Source organism: Arvicanthis niloticus, chromosome 1 (assembly GCF_011762505.2).
Source record: "Arvicanthis niloticus isolate mArvNil1 chromosome 1, mArvNil1.pat.X, whole genome shotgun sequence".
Classification (NCBI taxonomy): Eukaryota; Metazoa; Chordata; class Mammalia; order Rodentia; family Muridae; genus Arvicanthis; species Arvicanthis niloticus.
The window spans coordinates 104,167,021-104,186,318 of NC_047658.1; the positions used below are offsets into that span (position 1 = coordinate 104,167,021).

Consider the following 19,298-nt stretch of genomic DNA (forward strand, 5'->3'; position numbering starts at 1 on the left):
GTTAGGTGTACACTTGTCTCCGTGGTCACAGCATGAGTCTGAATGTCATCTTGCTAAGCAGAAGTTCATATCTGGGCTGTGATACTCGTGTGGTTCATTTTGCTTTTGAGACAGGGCTCACTATGTAGTCCTGGTTGATCTGGAGCTTGCTGTGTAGACAGACTAGCTTCAAAATCATAGGTATCCACCTGCTTCTGCCACCACCCTCCCCCTCCCGCCAAGTTCTGTGATAAAGGCGTGTGCTATACCATGCATGGCCTATCTGTGTGGTTTTGTTTTTGTTTGTTTGTTTCGTTTTTTTGTTTTGGTTTTGTTGTTGTTGTTGTTTTAGCAGGCCAGTGGGTTCAAGATTCAGAGTCCAGGCATTTTTAAAACTTTGCAAACTAATTTAACTTATAACATGAGTGGGTTAGGACTGCTAGATGCGACCATTGGACTTTACTTGGTGACAGGTCCTTAGGGGACAAGAAGTATGAATAGGCCCTTGGCTTGTAGGCAGGATGTGGCCTACAGGCTGGGAGATGGCATTCTGACCTCACCAATCTGAACAAGATTCCAGGGGTGAGTGGAGTGTTGAGGAGGATTGAGAGGGAATCTGAATCTCATTGGCCCAGAATGTGTACTGAGCTTCAGAAATCCCCAGAACAGGAAGACAAACCCAATTGATAAGTCTCCAAGGCAGAGAGGCCAGTGCATCGGGCAGCCCTTCTGACTCCACAGCACACCAGCAAGGAAGGGCTGGCACCGAGGGACTTCAGATCAAGGGCCTGTGTATGCGACATGTCAGGGACCAGAGGTTCTTGAGTGGGGACGTTCATGGGGACGCCTCATTTCCTGAGACTTCTCCTTCTGAGGTTATGACAACAGCTCCCTGGTCTCCAAGAGACTTCTGATCTGATCCCATAGGGTGACAGATGGGGTGTGGGTGTCTGACTGGAATGAAAAGGCTCAACCATTTTAAGGAAAGGAACATTTGTGTTCCTCTCCTTGTACTGGATAGATATTGTGTCCTTCAAATCTGTGCCTACCTGGAACCTGAGTGTGACCTTACTTCAGACAGGATCTTAGAATCACCATGGCTTTATTCTTGCTTGGAAAGCACCCTGATCTAATGATTCCCCTTCTAAGAAAACAGGACACATAGACACATTTTGGGAAAACATCATACGACAATCAAGAGAAAGACTAGAGGATGAGAGCTCAAGCAAGGAATGCTGGGAAAACTCCAGCAAAGTCTAGAACTCCAGCAAAGTCTAGATCGGCTAGGAAGGATTCCAACATAAGAGGCTTCACAGAGAACAAAGTCTCCCATTGAGCTTTGACCTCTGGCTCCCAGAAGCGAGGACTAAGTCTTTATTTAGAGGTACTCCCTTACATGCGGTTTCACTTGTGTGGTTTTGCTTACACGTGATCAACTTTGCTTTGAAGACATTATGTGGGAAATTGAGAAAACAAACCATTTCTGGGTTTTAACTTACACTAAGTATGATAAAATCTCTTCAGTTTCCCACTCTCTCTGACCTGGCATACAAATCATTTCTCTGTCTCAAGTATCCACTCTGTCAAGGTTACCAGATCTACTGTTCTAGGGACATAGATTTTATTATGACTTTCATCTTTAAAAAAAAAAAGTACTATAATATATTTGTATAATTACTCAATTTCATTATTTCTTATTTTTAATCCCTTGCTGTGCCTAATCTTTAAGTTAAAGATTATAGGTACATATGTACAAGAAATAACAAGATGCATGTATAACTTGGTATAACTATGCATCCTCAGTGGAGCTTGAATAAGGGACATGGCTCTGTTAAAACCACTCATGTATTGTCTTTTGTCAGGAAACTCAGAAAATGAATCTACTTTTCCAGCAAGCCTAGGATGGGCTGACAGCTCCAACTAATGTGTCTGTCCCTTTGTCTTCAGATGAAAGGGGAAGTCAGGACCATCAACTAGTCTTTAAGGAGCCTGCTTAGGAGTGGCACTGTCACCTCTGCATAGGACTACTGACATGATCCTGGTTATCCCAGCTATTAGAGAACTTCAGGAGACTGAGTCTGCTATAAGCTATGGTCCCAGCTGGAACAAAGAAGTTTCTGCTGTGAGATGGGAGAAGACCCATTCTAATTGCTCTGCCCTCCTGCATATAGGTGTGTACAGCCTGGCAGATGGATTAGGTGAGGCCCTGTCTTAGTCAATAATATGTTGCTGTGAAGAGACACCACAACCATGGCAACACTTATAAAGGAAGGCTTTTAATTGGGGTTTGCTTATGGTTTCAGGGGTTTAGGGAATTGTCACCACTGTGGGGAGCATGGCGGCATGTAGGCAGACACAGGGTTGGAGAAAGTAGCTGGGAGTTCTACATTCAGATCCACAGGCAGCAGAAAGAGAGAGAACGGCTGGGCCTGGCTTAGGCTTTTGAAACCTCAAAGCCCACACCCAGTGACACAGTTCCTCCAGAAAAGTCACACCTCCCAGTTCTAACAAACAGTGCCACTCCCTAAGCATTTAAATATATGAACCTTTGGGTGCCATTCTTGGGGGCCATTCTTTGGGGGCCACAACAGGACCCAAGTCTCCCGAGGCTTAGCTGGTGAAAGGGGTTGGGACACAGGAAGAAGCCTATCCTCTGATTCAGCTGCTGAAGTGAGCAGAGGCAGCACAATGCATGCCACAGTGGCTTCTATCTAGGGATTTTATACCAGAGAAGGTAACAACATGCTGAGCATAGCATGAAAGTTAGTTCATGTTCAAAGTCATCAAGTGAGCTGTTGCTGCAATGGCATCTGGTACCCAGAGAATCTAGAAGATGCCCAGCAACCTTCCAGGTTTAGGTGTGTCCATGACCCTTTGTACTTTGCCATGATATGTCTCTTTGACATGACATGTCCCTTTGACCTTTGTCAGGCCATAGGAGAGCCACCTGTCACTCCCTGGTAGAGCATGAGGGGACTCAGTACCACCATTCAGCCCCTTTGCTGTCCACTCCACTTAGAAAAATGGTCGAGAATAACTGGGTTGTTCTTAGCTACAGTTTGGAAACTGTATTACCACTTAGCCCATATGGGCAATAGAAGCAACCCAGCTCTTGCCAGTAGGGGAGAATTTAAGGCCAAATTACATACCCATGCATCAAAGCTAAGCAGGTGCATCACTACTATGCTGACAGGCAGAGATGGCCCTTCAGAGCTGTTGCATAGCCGCTATGCTGTGTGGAGAAGGATGCTGGGTAGTCATCACCTCCCAGAGTCCCAGAGATGCCAGACAGGTAGATGCTGTCCAACCACTGAGCTGGCAGAATGACACACGAGGAGGAAGCTCAGTATGGGAAAGGTAATGGAGTGCATAGAGGGGCTACCAGGAGGCCTGGAGAAACAGGTTCCATCTGTGTTTCCTGGCAATGTGGGTACCCCAAGCCACAGCAACATATGATCTCAACAAACCACAATACAGAATTAGAAAATGCAGGGGGAAAAAATTGTTCATTCATGCACACATTACTACAATAACCATGTGGTGTGTCCAGTTAACAGAAAACTACTCAGTCATAAAAAGAAATAAAGGACTGATCCATGTGACAAAGTGGAGGAATCCTGCAGGCAATCTGCCAGATATCAGAAATCCAGCTTCAGGTACAGTGAAAGATGCTGTCTCAAGGGAATAAAGTGGAGAACTACAGAGCGAGAGACTCAGCATCATCCTCTGGCCTCTATACAGGTATGCACAGGCTTGCACACCTACACACAAAAGTGTGTATTCAACACACACACACACACACACACACACACACACACAGGACCACATGAGATAGCTCCTCAGTGCCTGTGATCTAACTGCAATAGCTCAGTCTTGTACTTGACAGCAGGTATAAATGTGAACATTTGTACACATACATATGTGTACAGTCTGGATGGCATTGCAGCTAGAATTTAAAAACGATTCTTGAGCTATGTATCAATCACATTGTTCTGAAAGGGTATGGAATAAACCTCAAGATCTTGGATCATTGGAAGATGGAATATACAAAGCACCTTCTCCTTCCCTTTCCCCTTCCCCTTCCCCTCCTTCTTCTTCTTTTCCTTCTCCCTTCCCTTTCTTTCCCTTTCCTTCCCCCTTCCCCTTCTTTCTCACTCTCCTCCCCACCTCCTTCTCCTTCTCCCTTCCCTTTCTTTACCTTCCTTCACCTTTCCTTTCCCCTTCCCCTTCCCTCTCCTTCTTCTCCTTCTCCTTCAGGCACCAGCTCTGTGGCACTGGGTCAGCATTTTCATGACTGGAGGGGGAGTATGGTGGTTTGAATGAGAATGTCACCTATGGGCTCATATCTTTGAATGTTTGGTCCCCAGTCGGTGGAAGTGTTTGGCAAGGATTAGGTGTGACCTCATTAGAAGAGTGTGACACTGGAAGTGGGCTTTAAGGTTTCAAGGCTCATGCTATTCCCAGTTAGCTCTCTCTGCCTTATGCTTGTGGATCCAATGTAAGTTCTCAGTTACTGTTTCAGCCCCATGCCTGCCTGCCTGCCTGCCTGCCTGCCTGTTGCCATACTACCCACTATGACAGCCATGGAATCATCTTGTAAAATTGTCAGCCCTCTAAACTTTTCTATAAGTTGTCTTGGCCATGGTGTTTTGTCACAGCAATAGAAAAATAACCAAGGGAGCATCATGGGAAATTAACATGTGTGTACCAAGCACTTTGAGTTTCAAGGTGTGAGATTGGGATGAGTGTCAGACCTCTGGGGTCTCAGCCTTGTTCCTGCCAGTCTCTGCAGTGGGCTCAGAGGAAAACATTCAGCATCTGGGCAGAGTGCAATGAGAAACCAGCCTCACAGATGAGAGGGGACGTCTGGTGACCTAAGGCCACTCTGAACACACTCTGTCTGCAGCTAGGTTCCTCTCTACTGCTTTCACTGTTGATCTGGAGTTTGGGATGAATAACACCTTCCTGGCATATTTAGGGCCACACCTAGACCCAAAGTAAAGGAAGGATCCCCAAGTTCTCCTTTGGAAGACCTCTGAAACCAACAAGCTGTTGTACAGACCAGCCAAGGACGTCAGTGAGGATAGGTCCCAGAGCAGGGCCGGGCAGGCAAGAACTGGAGCATCTGGGGCTGAAAATGAGGATGGTAGTGGTACCGTTTCAACTCTCTGATGTGACTGGCATGAGCCACCAACACTCCTGAGATGGGACTGGGTCTGTCACTCAGAGCAGCTGCTCTGTTGGAGATCCCGAGCACACAGAGGAGCTAGGCAGTCATGGAAATTTCTAAAGTGAGGAGATGGTGACAGCGGGGCTTCTTGGCCTTTCTGGTAGAATAGAGGGCTCAGAGCAGTGATGCTCGGTGACCACAGACCTGAAATATTAAAAGGGAAGGTTCTGGTCCAGAGACATTTGTGCTTCTGCCCTATCAGTCAGCTGCCATAAACAGCTGGGCACCAAGCATCCAAAGAGTCTTCTCTCCCCATCTGCGGGAGAGAAAAAGTAGTAATAATATACCCCATCCAGTGATACTGAGACACGCTCATAGGTAGGATCCTGAACCCACCTCAAAAACCAGACATAAAGCACAGAGCTAGAGAACACTTGGGCCACAGCTCAACTGGGGGGTTGGACTGCAGAAGCCACACAGCCAGCCACAAGCCCGAGCTGTTTCCTGGAACATAATTACTTTATGCTTATCAAAATAAGTGGTTCACTAGAAGGCTCTTATTTTATACCCAATTTCAGGTTTTTCCTATTATGTGGTGTGTTCTCAGATGAGAGTGGAAGCATTGCTTCAAAAGCAAAGATCCTGTGGACAAACTCTGCTTTACCCTTGGGAGCTTCAATTGTGCACTGCTCCCATGTTCAGGTCATGACCCCAGCCACCCTGAGTCTAAGGGGCTGTAGAGATGGGGCAGGGAGGAGGAGGTACCGAGTGTGGGGTGAGAGCTACGGTGTCCTACCATGTCCCAACATTGGCCCATGCCTCTGTCCCTTGGTCTCTGCTGACCCTTAAGTCTCCCAAGTGTCTGGAAAGCTATTGAAAATATGTTGGTTGGTGTTAGGTGTCCCCACTCCTCTCCTTGGGAGCAAATTATACTTCTTGGAGGGGGTCCAGCCAAAGTCTCTCAAACTTGATGACAGCCATCTAGGAACTTGGAAGAAAAGGAGACTGTGGGCTGACAGGGCCTGCCATGGCATGTGGGGCAGCATGGTTCATAGGAGAACCTACAGTGCAAGCAATCCATCCTCAGTTCCTTCCCCTCAGATCTGTTATCCATCATCATAGAAGGGTTTTGAGTGGGGCCACATGGATATCTAAGACACTCATCTAAGAGAACCCCAGGGGTAGTTTTCAGAGCAAAACAGGAAAGAATTTAGAAACAGAGCTGTTTCATGGACCAGAATAATGAATCCAACCAAATTGTGAGGTATTGATTTAGCTTTACCTGAGAGGGCTCTAGATGGTCCATGGGAGCATGCTTCCAGTTTAAAAATCTCCTAATGGATCTGCCGATTTTAACTAATTTTCCCTGGCTACATCTAAATCTCTCCTTCAGACCACACTGTGTGGCTGTCTGTCACATAGCAAACGGGGTTAGAGGCACATCATCCATGCTGTCCACATAAGCTCTCCAGCTAGGCTGACTGGTCTGTATGCTAAGCCCCTGGGCAGCCACAGGAGGTAGGAGTGGCCAGATTGAAGCGTTCTTAACAGGGAAGCTGCTCTCAAAACTGTCTAGGATTGGTACTAGGCTTGGAATCATCTGTAGATTTAATTTTTTATAATAATTTAAACATCCCCTTTCAGAAAAAAAAAAAGCTATGAGACCTGGAGCAAGAAAGTGAGCTGTCAAACACGTCATAGCAGTAGCAGCATTGGCAGCAAGAACCCCTGGGACCTTGTCTGTACCAGAGACTGTTATGAACATCTCTCCTATTAACTTTCTCTCTCTCTCTCTCTCTCTCTCTCTCTCTCTCTCTCTCTCTCTCTCTCTCACACACACACACACACACACACACACACTTATAAAAGGAGACAGTGAGGCACACAGACAAAAGGCTGAGAAGTTCTCCCAGGACCTCAAGGATGGTCAGATCATCTACGCCCAATCCACTGTAAGGAAAGGCTGTCTGCTGACTCTTTCTGTACCTCTAGGTGGTTTATACTGATACAGGGCTTCCTGCCCTTCATGGGGTACCATCAGGATTACCAATGGCCTCCCAGGCAGAAATCTTGGCATCATGGTGGTACTAAGGAGAAAAGGATCGGCCTGCCTGCACACATCCCTTGAACCCAGGAAGACTCAACCAGGAGAATCTTTAGGTCCTTCATCACACATCCCACATGTCTGTGTTTTATTGATTCTGTTACCTTGCTGAGCAAGATTCCCCAGGACTGCACGACAATAATGTTTCCTAGTCAGGCTGATGATGACTCCCTTAAGGGATATTAATATTTGAATAAATTGATCTTAAGGTGCACCTACTTACAAAATAAAGCACAATAAGCATACCATGGTGTCCCATGGAGCATCATATGCACCATAATGTGTAGAAACCCATTGAACATTGTGGTGATTTGCAAGTCACTAAGGAGTGTAGCTGTTTGAAAGGATTACAAGGATTAGAAGGTGTGGCCTTGTTGGAGTAGGTGTGGCCTTGTCACTGAAGGAAGTGTGTCACTGGGGGGGGGGGGGTTGAGATTTCAAAAGCCCATACCAGATCCAGTCTCTCTCTCTCTCTCTCTCTCACTCTCTCTCTCTCTCTCTCTGCCTGGCTGCCTGCTGGCATGCTTCCTGCCATGATGATAATGGACTAAGTCTGAAACTGTAAGCCAGCCCCCCAAATGAATGCTTTCTTTCCTAAGAGTTACCTTAGTCATGATGTCACTTCACAGCAACACAACAGTGACTGAGACAGACATTCATTAACTTGGCTATAACTTCCTGATCAAGTCTTCAAAGAATAAAGTGCCTTTCTAGAATAGTCTCAGCCAGAGAGAATCCATCCAGCTCTGCCTCTGCAGGAGCTGGGGCTCCAATGAAAGGTAACCTGGGTTTCGCAGCTGGGTGAAGGAGCCTGATACTCAAGAACGGAGCTGGGGCACAGAATCAAATCTCCTCCAGGTTCTGCCTTGAGTCCTTATTATGGACGTTTCGCTGAATTCCAAATCAGTGCTTCAAGAAGACTTCCCTGCTTGGGAACTCTCATCACTGTTGTGGACGTCAAGTGCACATCCATATCTAAGCAGTTGCTTTATTAAGTGTGCTCTCAACAGCACTAGAAAATGAGAGCGGCAGCATCTGTGTTGGATCTGAGCACGAAGCCTATCAATACACAGCTGCAACTGGGAGGGGGGCAAAGTTAATCCTATTACATAATCAAAATGCCGAAGCTTCCAAGAAGACTTCCCAGAAGACCTGCCTGCAGCTGGCAGCCATGCTACAGGACACATGGCCAGCCAACTCCGGGACAGAGGTCAGCGGACTTTGTGTGTATAGGGCATAGGTCTTTGCAACAATAACACAGTTCTGCCCTTTGGGGAGAGGACAGACACAGACACCGTAAGTACATGCTAATGGTCATCTCCCAGCAGGGACAGGCCATACCAGTAGGCTAGCATTTGCCAGGCCCTCCTGTCTTTCTATGTCTGAAATAAGTATTGTTTCACAACTAGTTTAAGCCAATAAATCCTCCCCATGCCTTTACTTCAGCGATGAAGCCCCGACGCCATTAGGACAGTTACTGTTTTGCTCTCAAGTCTAGTTTAGGGTGGTAGGCAGTTTTCTCCATTCTTCTTGTTGACTTCTGGTTTCTCTGCGTGTACTCTCCCTTTCCCTATATTTTTCTTATCTGTGTTTCTACTTGTTTAGCAGGATCACAAAGCATGTGGAACATGAGCTTACCTTCCACAGGGGCTCACACTGTCTATTCTCAGAACCCTCGGTGAGGGCATAGAGGCAATTGTCAGATGGCTGGGGGCAAGCTGGAAAAAGGTGGAAAGGCACTATATGACTTCCTGGGTCCAAAGAAAGGCTTTGTGCTGTCCTCCCTGGTCACTAGGACCCTCAGACCCGTGGCAGTTTTGGGAGGAAGCAGCAGGAGAGCCCTTGGAACCCAGCAGGTGTAAGTCTAATGGCTCCCGTTCTGGCTTAGCTCCAGACGAGGCCTTTGCCCAGTCCTGCAAAGGGAGTCGGCCTCAAATGACATTAGCTCAGGGCTTCCAAATTCCATTCCCTGGCCACAGTGTCACGTATAGCACCCAGCTTCTTAGACTGTGGGTCATAACCCACACTGGGGTCATGTAACTGAATGTGGAAGTTGCAAAGCTTTGGCAGCTGCCAAAACTTTCAGGCAATGACCCAAACCAAGTTCAAAACTAAGCATGGGGTGCCGCTGAGGTATTTCTGGCAGTGCTCGCCCATGTAATATATTGTTGCTGCACATGCAATGTGCTCTGCTATTATAGAGCAGAACAATTTGATCAAAGGAAAACAAGGTCTCTTATTGTTTGCTGTCATTGCTCAGCGTGTGGTATCAAGCCAGTCTGCATTCGAATTGTATGTCAGAATATTCGATGTTTAGAACAGCCATTTGACTCACTGACTGGAGCTTGATAAAAGAATCAGAATTTTATTAGAAATAATTTTGGCTTGGGATTAGGACAGGATTTCCTGATTTCCCTACACACGCCTTTGCTGCGTTCTACTATGTATTTGTCATAGTTTCGTTTCTGTCACTGTGATAAAATATGCTGAAAAAAAAAAAAACACCCCAACCTATGGGAGAGTTTATTTTAGCACAGAACTCCAGGTTATAGTCCATCACTGTGGGGAAGGCGAGACAGTAGTGTGTTCAAACAGCTGGTCCCATCACTGCCACAGTCATAAGCAACAAGCTTCGTTCGTGCATGCAGGCTGGAGCTCAGCTAGATCTCCAAAGTCTTCTATAAGAATATTTGGTTTTATTTCATGTGTATTCATGAATGCCTACATGGAGTGCGGGTAAAATGAGAAAGAACGAAGAAGGAGAGTCCAAGATGCAAGAGGACCTGGTCTCATCTGAGGCCAGTATCCTCCTTGTTGGTTGCTCACTGGGACATTTAATTTGTGATGGAAACAGTGTGTTTGACTCGTTGTCACCATTACAAAGGATAGTCCCAGGGAGTGATTTTTTTTTTTTTTTGGCCTCTCTGAAATGCACTTAGAAATGGTTGCCCTGGTGACCTGGGATGGCAAATGCTCCAAGTCTCTAAAAAACTCCTCATCTTTCCCCTAAAACCCACCAAAGCTCTGTTCAGATGATGCTACTGTTCAGCTTTGGCTCAGAGCTCTCTGACGTGTCAGGAGAAGTAGAGAAGGTAATTTGGGCACTGTACCAGGACCAGAAGAACCTCTGCATAAAATGTATGAAGGAATAGGGGACAGGGGGACAACAGCATGAAGTCATTTTCTTGTGGGCTTAATGAGAACTAGGCCCTGATAGTCAAATAGAGGTACCATGGAGCAGAGACTGACCTAGATCAGTGAGCAACCCTATAGCCATGCCCACTGGGCTTCTTATCCTTCCAGTTCCCTGACATTGAAGATGTGAAACGTTCTCTGAGTTTGTGGTCCTTTGGTCGTTTGGGAAGTCCAAATGACCAGAATCACAATGCTCACTAGCAGAGCATAATATCTGATGTGCTCTAGGGAGCATCAACCTATGGTAGGCTGAGTTAGGCAGGAGCTACAGCCTGGGTAAGCCTACCTGAATGATGACAAATGTTCACTGGTGTATTATACAGCACACTCAGTGTTCCAGGCTGGAGAGAGGGAACAGCCTGCTACCTGGCCTGCCCTTGGGGTTCTTTAATCATGTCTCCCCTGCTTCTTCCCCATTCTGCAGCTCCATTAAGGAGGCCAAACTGGATGGCAGAATCTATAGTTTCAGGAGAAGGCCATGAATCTCCCCTCATGACGGAACCCCTACCATGTATCTGTATGCCCCAAGCCAGCTGGTTATAGGGCCACATGTACAGCTCGTGACATCATGATGAGCAGGGCACACTGCCTTTCCACCCACAGTCTGTTCTTCTTGGGGATAAACATAAAATTGGTTGGAATCCAGCAATAGACAGGGCTTGAGATGAGATCCAAGTTGGAGTTAGGGATTGGGGGCTGGAGAAGTGGCTCGGTGGTTAAGAGCACTTGGTGCTCTTTCAGAGAATCTAGTTCAGTCCCCAGAAACAACATGGGGTTCACAACGATCTAAAACTCTAGTTCTAGGGGATCTAATGACCTTTAACACCAGATCCACATGTGATACACAAATATACATGCAGGTGAAACACTCATACACATAAAATAAATCTTAAAAACAAAGTTGGGGGTCACAGTTAAAGTCACGATTTCATTAGATTCAGCTTTAAATTCTGAGATGGCTGGGATCCCAGTATGGGCAGGAGCCATGCATATCCTGGCAACAGCAGCCCCTAAAACGTATGGTACTTGAATAAAGTAACTGGAATGTTCTTCAAAGACTTCCATTACTATGTATTTCTCAGGGACATTTACCTGGACACTGAGGGACCTGGGGGTGCCACATACAAAGCTCAACATATACACTTGCTTTCAGATGCCTCAGCAGGAGGCCCTGGTGTGGGTGATCCTCAACATGGAGCTCCAGGCCTTCTGCTCCAGCTGCCTGAGGAAGGGAACTGCCTGCAGGACACCTAAATCTTAGTGGACATGATGGTTTGAATGAGAGGTCCTCCATAGTCTTGGATATTTGAATACCTGGTCCCCAGTTGATGGTGTTGTAGGGGAGGCTTAGGAGGCGTGGCTTTGTTGGAGGAAGTATGTCACTGGGGGCAGGCTTTGACAGTTTAAAGAGCTCACTTCACCATCTCTGCTTCCTGCTTGCTGTTAAGATGAGCTCTCAGCTTCCGACTTTGGCTGCCTGCTGCTTCTACTCTGCCATCATGAACTTTAACTCTCAGAAAGCAAAGGGTGAATAAATTCTTTCTTCTATCAGTTGCCTTGGTCCTGTTGTTTTATCATATAAATAGGCAATAGAAAAGTAACTAACACAGGAGCAGCTGTCTTACATAGGTGTCACACGCCAGGCACTGTCCGCTTGAAGACCCAGGCTGCGGATGGAGACTTTGGTTAGAGACTTCATTTGCCTCCCAGAGAGAGGGTCACAACCAGCCTTGCTTGGGCAAGGGTGGGCAGCGGGTTTGCAGCATCATCTTTCACCCTCCAGAGCACCTCTTGGACAAGCTGAGTAGTTCCTGGCATCCCTGCCTACTAGTGAGAGTGAAGCTGAGGATGACAGGGTCTGCTTCAAGTAACTACCTGGCCTGAGAAAGGACCACAGAAGGAAAGGCAGAAACAGTGATACCTCCAGATCAGGTAACCCAATGTGCAGGACAAGAGTCCATGTCTAGGGCCAATATAGTGAAGGTTTAAGCTCTGGTGTGAAGTTCTCACCCCAGTGGTACTGGCTCCCACTACAGGCATGTGTCTCACAACCTACAATGAATATCACGTAGTACAGGCTGGCCCTGACTTCATTGACTCTTCTATCTCTGCCTCTCCTCCCAAATCTTGGGATTATAGGCATATGCAACTATCCCTAACATTGACCATTGACTCTGTGTGTGTGTGTGTGTGTGTGTGTGTGTGTGTGTGTGTGTGTATACCTGTGCATGCACATGTTTTGGTCTGTTTGTTTTGTTTTAGAGAGTGTCTGTTTGTTTGAGACATGGTCTCTCATTGACATAGAATTCATTGAGCCCCAGAGAGCTGCCCGTCTCTGCCTCCCTAGTGCTGAGAATTACAAGCACATGCCACCACATAGGTATCTAGGGGTTAAATTCAGATCTTAACACTTGCATGGCAAGTACTTTACCAACCAAGCTGACTCCCCTAGGTCCCTAGTATTAACTTTTAATTATAAGTATTATAACAACTCTTATGAATTGAAATTGGAGGAAAACTTTAGATTGTATGGAAAATAAATGTCTTATTTTTACAGCCCTGTAGCTCAACATTCTAAGCTAGGTCTTGTCAGATACACATTAATGTATAAGCAAGAATGTACTTTTGAGAATACCATCATTCGCCTCTTCTGGCTACCTCTCTTCTTGGCTTGTGGCCTCTTCCCCTGTCCTGCAGGCTAGTGATGGCCAGTGGAGACCCTTTCATATTATGGTCCTCCAGCCACCTTCTCTCCTCTCTCTTTCACCTTAACATTAACATGATCCAAGGTGGTGCTTCGTCCTAAAGTCGGACGGTTAGCCTCTTTAATTCTGTCTACAATCTTAAGTCCCTCTGCTATATAAAGTAACATACAGGCCCAGGGATTAGGATGCGGCTAACTTGGGGGGCGGGGTGCTTATTCTGTCTACTACGCGGGCTTCCTGGCTATCATCTTGTTATTGCTCTCTCACTTAATTCCACTTTTATTAGACGATGCCTCGTGCATTATCCCAGGCCCATACATTCATTACCATTCTCTGTGTAGCCTAGCATGTGGGGCTATGCCTCAAGGAAACCCCTCCACGCCCTTGGAGGGAAAGTGCAGCACACAGTGTAAGCACCAGCTAGGTCGCAGTGGTCCTGTGTCACATCCCCTGTGCACAGTCACGGCACTGAAATGCTTTTAAGATCTTGAGCTGGAAGATTTCTGACCACCCAGCTCTTCTTTTATCAGGGACATTCATATTTATTATTATGCCTTCTCGATAAATGGACCCTTTTGTCCTTATGAAGTGTCTTTCTTAATCTCTTTTGATGCCTATGTCTTGAGATGTGTGCTGTCTGATATTCACGTAACCATTCCAAATACCTGAGTCCAACCATTTCTGTTTCATCTGTCTCAATCTTCACATGCAAAGCAGAACACTTAGAGCCATGATCCCAGGCAGCTCTCGAATTTCCAAGCTTTTACTTCTATTTGAGGTGAAACACATACGATACAGGATTTACTTCCTTGGCCATTTGGGGACACGGGTTGTGTTGAGGCAAGGTCTCATGTAGCTCAGGTAGGCCCTGACTCACTCTATAGCCAAGGCTATCTTCATCTCCTGATGCTCCTACACCTCCTGAGTGATGGGATTGCATGTGTAGATGACCTCACACAGCCGGCCTCACCATTTCCAATGGCACAGACCAGCAAGTCTAACTTCGCTTACATGGTTGTGCAAGGAATCTCAAAAATGAGTTCATCTTACAGAGCTGAGATTCTACACACACACAGCAGAGAATAACCCCTGAGCTCAGTATAGCTGATGCCCACAGTCCCAGCACTCAGAAGGCAAAAGTGGGAGGGCTGTTGCCAGTTCCAATGCAGCCAGGGCTGCGTAGCAAGGCTCTGGCTCAAAAAGTAACTAGAAATAAACTCACAGCGGATTTCTCCCCTCTCCTAGCCTTGGCAGCCAGGATCCTGCGTTCTGTCTGCAGCAATCCAAGTGCAGCAGCTGCCTTGGGAAAGTGGTAGCACTTGGCATCAGTCCTTCCGTGGATTATCCCACTCAGTATAACAGCCTCCAGCTTCACCTGCATTATAGCATGTGTCAGGATCACCTTCCTTACAAAGGCTCAACACTACTCCATTTGTGGTGGTTTAAATGAGAAATGCTTTCCTCCCCCATAGATTAACCATAGAACTACCTGGTATTTGCATATTTGGTCCTCAGTTGGTGGTGCTGTTTGGGGAGACTTAGGAGATTCGCTCTTGTTAGAGGAAGGATGTCACTAGGGGCAGGTTTTGAAAATATATATATATGTATGTATGTATATATATTCACATATGTGTATATGTATAATATATATTATATTAATGTATTTATTTACTTTGCATTTTGATTGCAGCTTTCCCTCCTCTCTTTCCAGTCCCTCCCTCTCCTCTCCTCTCCCCTCTTCCCTCTCCCTTTCTCCTCAGAGAAGGGGAGGTCTCCCATGGATTGCAATATGTCTAGGCACATTTTCTATTGAGGCTAGACAGTTAGAGGAAAGAGATCCAAAGGCAGAAAACAGAGTCACAGACAGCCCCTGTTCCAGTTGTTAGTAATCCCACATGAAGACCAAGCTACATAACTATTAGATGCCTTGGTCTATACCATACATGCTCTCTGGTTGTCGGGTCAGTCTCTGTGAGCCCCTGTGGGCCCATGTTACTCGATTCTGTGGGTTTTCTTGCAGTAGGTACCCTTGACCCCTCTGACTTTTTCAGGTCTTCCTCTCACTCTTCCACAAGATTCCTCGAGCTCTGCCTCATATTTGTCTGTGGGTCACTGCTGCTGGGTGAAGCCTCTCAGAGGAGAAGGCCTTGAGATTTTAAATCCTCAGACTACTACAGTTGTCTGTCTCTGCTCCATGCTTGTGTCTTTGCGTGTGAGTTCTCAGTTTCCTGCTTCTCCACCCTGCCTGTTGCTTGCTCTATGCCTCCCTGCCCATGGTGGCCTCTTATCCCTCTGAAACCATAAGCCAATGTAAATTCCTTCTGATAGAAGCTGCCTTGGTCCGGGTGTTTGCTCACAGCAGCAGAACAGTAACGAGTACAGCACTGTATGTCTGTTGCATCTCACCGCTTCCACTGTCAGTGGGCAAGTGGCCACTGTGAGCAATGCTGCTTTTGGGTCTCTCATAAAACTACCCAGAGTTGCTGGATTGTATAGTATTTCCATGTTTAATTTTTAATGAACGATGATGCTATCTTCCATAGAGTTTACATTTCTACTGACAATGTCTAATGCTTCCAGTGTCTCCAAATCCTTACCCAAGGCTTCTCTTTCATCCCTCCCCCTCCCTATATTACACAATCACTCTTTCCTTTGCCTCTCCCCACCTCCATTTCTTTCCAATAGCCACTTCCATGGTTGTGAGAGAGTTCTTGCCCCACTCCGTCTGTTTTTTTTTTTTTTTTTCTATTGCTGTGGTAAAACATCACGTCTAAAGCAGTTTATAAGAGAAAGCATTTAACTGGGCTTATGGTTTCAGAGAGCTAGAGTCCATGGTGATGGAGCAAAGGCAGGGCAGCAGGAACAGCTGATATGAGAGCTCATATCTTGATACACAAGCAGGAGGCAAAGAGAGAGATCACACTGGGAATTGCATGAGCCTTTAGAAACCTCAAAGCCTGACCTTAGGGACACATTTAGGGATCAATTATTCAAGCATATGAGCTTACTGGGTCCACTGTCATTCAAACCACCACCCCCTTTTTATTAACACATGTTAACTATGTAAAAATGGGTTTATTATTGGCCTGTCTTTTAATCAATTCTGCTAACCTGTCATTGAGTTATTGGGCTTTGACCACTAATATTTAGCATAATTTTAATCAGTTGAACACACTGTGCTAATTTATTAATTTTCTACTTCTTTCCTTCCTTTTGTTCTTCATGGTCTGCCATATTTTGGATTGTTCTGATACTTAAAATTTTTTTCATCTTATTAGTCTATTGTGTTTCCGCCATTCCTCTTTATATGACACTATCCTGGTGGCTGCTTAGGAGTTAAAATACATACAACATATATTTCATATCAGTTAGTGATAGCAAGTTTATACCTGACTGTGTCCCGCCCATTTTGCGTGCCACAGTCCATAAGGAGTCTAATCTATAATAAAGCTCAGAAGATAATGTTTTTTACATAAAAAGTCTTCTAAATTTCAAAGGACTTTCAAAGCTCTCTAATTTGCACACATCTTCCCTGCACTGACAGCCTCCATTACTTCTTTTACTTAAATTTTCCAACAGGAAAAACTCCCCTCCCAAGGGCTTCCCTCCCTCAGTGTTTTTCATAAGTAGCAACACATTGGCTCAGCTTTTTCTCATCTCAATTTTGCCTCCAATTCCAGAAGGATGTTATTCCAGACTCCAGACTTTGAAGTCAGCAGGTGTTCTTTCAGGATTTAAGGACTCACTGCCTTGTGACTCCCACAGTCTTGATGAGAAGTTTGTACCCACTGTCCTTGTCAGCAGTATGGAATGTGTCTGTTTCTCTGAGTGCTTTACGGGGTTCTCCCACTCTTCACTGCAAATACCGTAAGCACCAGCCTGCATCCCAGTTCAGGATGCTTTTCCTTGGCTGAAGTGAGGTATGTATAGTTGAAGGTCAGTCAGAGCTTGGGTAGAGTTTGGTCTTTGTCCAGGATTTGTAGCTCTCTTTTGCAGTAGGAGCTGGTCTGGCTGTGTCCACCACATGCTTGCTTCTGATATGCTGATGTCTTCTCAATTGTTACAGAGCTGGGAGGGCTTCGAGTAGAAATATGGACTGTGAGAGAGGAAAGACTTTGGAAGATATTGAAGAATACAGAGCCAACTCTATGCGGAGAGTAGAGATAGCTGTGGGGAAACTTGCCCCATGAGGCTGCCAGAGAAGCTATAGTAACACACACTTACTAGATGGTTAACCATCTGAACTAACTCACAGGGCTCTGAAGGTGAAACATTGATTTGGTTTGCAGGTAACCATTTTCCTGCTGTGCCCTAGAAATGTCGCCTCCTGGTTCTGTTTTCTGACATAACACCTTTTCTAAAAATAATGTTATCATTCATACTGAATCAGGGCCCTCACCACCAATCTCATTTAACTTCTGAAGACCTCATCTCAAAATGGCCACAACCTGGTTAATTTAGGATTGGGACTTTTATAGGAAATTCAGGGGTTCACAATTCAACCCACAGGCTGTAGACAAAAGAGCTGCCCCATGATTTGTGTTGTAGAAGTCAGGTGGCAGCTCCTCAGGCTTGACGGCTGGCTGACGGTCACCATATCACTCTGAGAAAATCACCCTTCATGGACTGCTGAATAGCTGCATGTTTTCTGTATGTCCTGAGACTGTGGGTCTGTCTGTCTATACTGACAATGAAAGGCAGAAGCCCATGTGGCCCTGTGGCAGTCTTTTGCACAGGGTCCTCACTGGGATATGTGAGCAGGACATTGACCAGTTAGTTCATGGCCAATTCTGCTTTCTCTTCAGCAGGGTCTGCAGACCGTGTCTTGGCCTGGACTGGAGCTGCAGCACCTCCTACTCACAACCCCCATCCCAGCTTGCTGAAATAAAATCCTCCACGGAACAGTGTCCCATGTGGAACAGGACTGGATCTTCCGAAGTACAAACACGGAGACCAGGGGATACTTGCAAGAGGCCAAACTGGAACATTCTAGAAAGTTTGACTTCTGTGTTAGGGTGCAGATGGTGTCAAAGAGAACCTCTGTCATCACCAGACCCAAAGGTAGAGCCATGAGGCCAGAGCCATAACCTCTGCACATGGGCAGGTGGGTAAGCAAAGAGGATTCATTTCATTCAAGTTCACCCATGTGAGAGGTGATTTGGTGGCAGTTACACGCTAAGGGACATTTGAGCTGAGCACTGCTTCCTCCCCCAACTGCATCAGCCATGGCTCCCCTTACCACTCCATCCGTCACTGCATCCCCATGTTGTAAGGGGATTGGATTGAAGCCCACTCCACCCCTCCTGGGAGAAATGGCTGACCCTTGGTCCTGTCACCTTACCACCAAAAGAGGTGCCATCGATAGGTGTGCACCCTGGAAGAACAGAGAGACAGGTGAGCCTCTTGGCATCAGGGAACTGTAGCTCAGTATGTAGCATAGGGTACAGTCACAACAGGAAGATGTGCAATTACAGGGACAAAAATACCCAAAGGAAATCAACACGGGACTTATTAATATAGGACCCATAGGTGACAACTGTCAGACAATCGGTCAACAAGGGTCCTCGTGTCTGCATGATCCCAGCTAACCCGTCATGATCTTTATGAAGTGTCCTTCTGGGGGGTCCGGATCTTCAAATACGAGGGGAGACCCTTCCCTTTTATTAGCAGCTAAGCTCTTTATACTTTTACTATATTGCAGCAGGTTAGAAGTCTAAGCTTTATTGTCTTATGTTATTGGAAATCCAGATTCCGGCAGGCTTCTCCCTCAGGTCAAGCTTTGTCTGCGAATATATTCTCATTTTTCCATGTACAGAGACCGTCTGGAGAGGGGCAGGAAAGATTATGACTGTAATATACTTAAATCCAATTTATTTGCCTGGCCAGAAACTTCCACCCTCCGCGATTGCTTTCCCACCCAAGATGTTGCCTTTAATTCTCTCACGACAGGAAGAAACGTGCGTAGGCTGCTTCCAGCGGGTTCAGGTGCCCAGAACACTGTGGATCTCACTGTGGCTGGGCCAGAGGGTGGCGGGTGGGCCTGCAAGTTTCTGAATGAAAATTCAGAACTTTCCACTTGCTCCTGAGGAATAACTCTTTGGTCATATTCATCTCCTAGAAGAGTAATGGGGTACCTGGGGCTTAG

The 19,298-nt window shown here is 46.1% G+C and overlaps 1 pseudogene; it reads left to right on the forward strand.

Annotated features, from left to right (window-relative positions):
- Positions 1 to 3,302: 3,302 nt before the first annotated feature.
- Positions 3,303 to 19,298, forward strand: part of LOC143433722 (uncharacterized) — a 29,262-nt pseudogene continuing 13,266 nt past the window's right edge.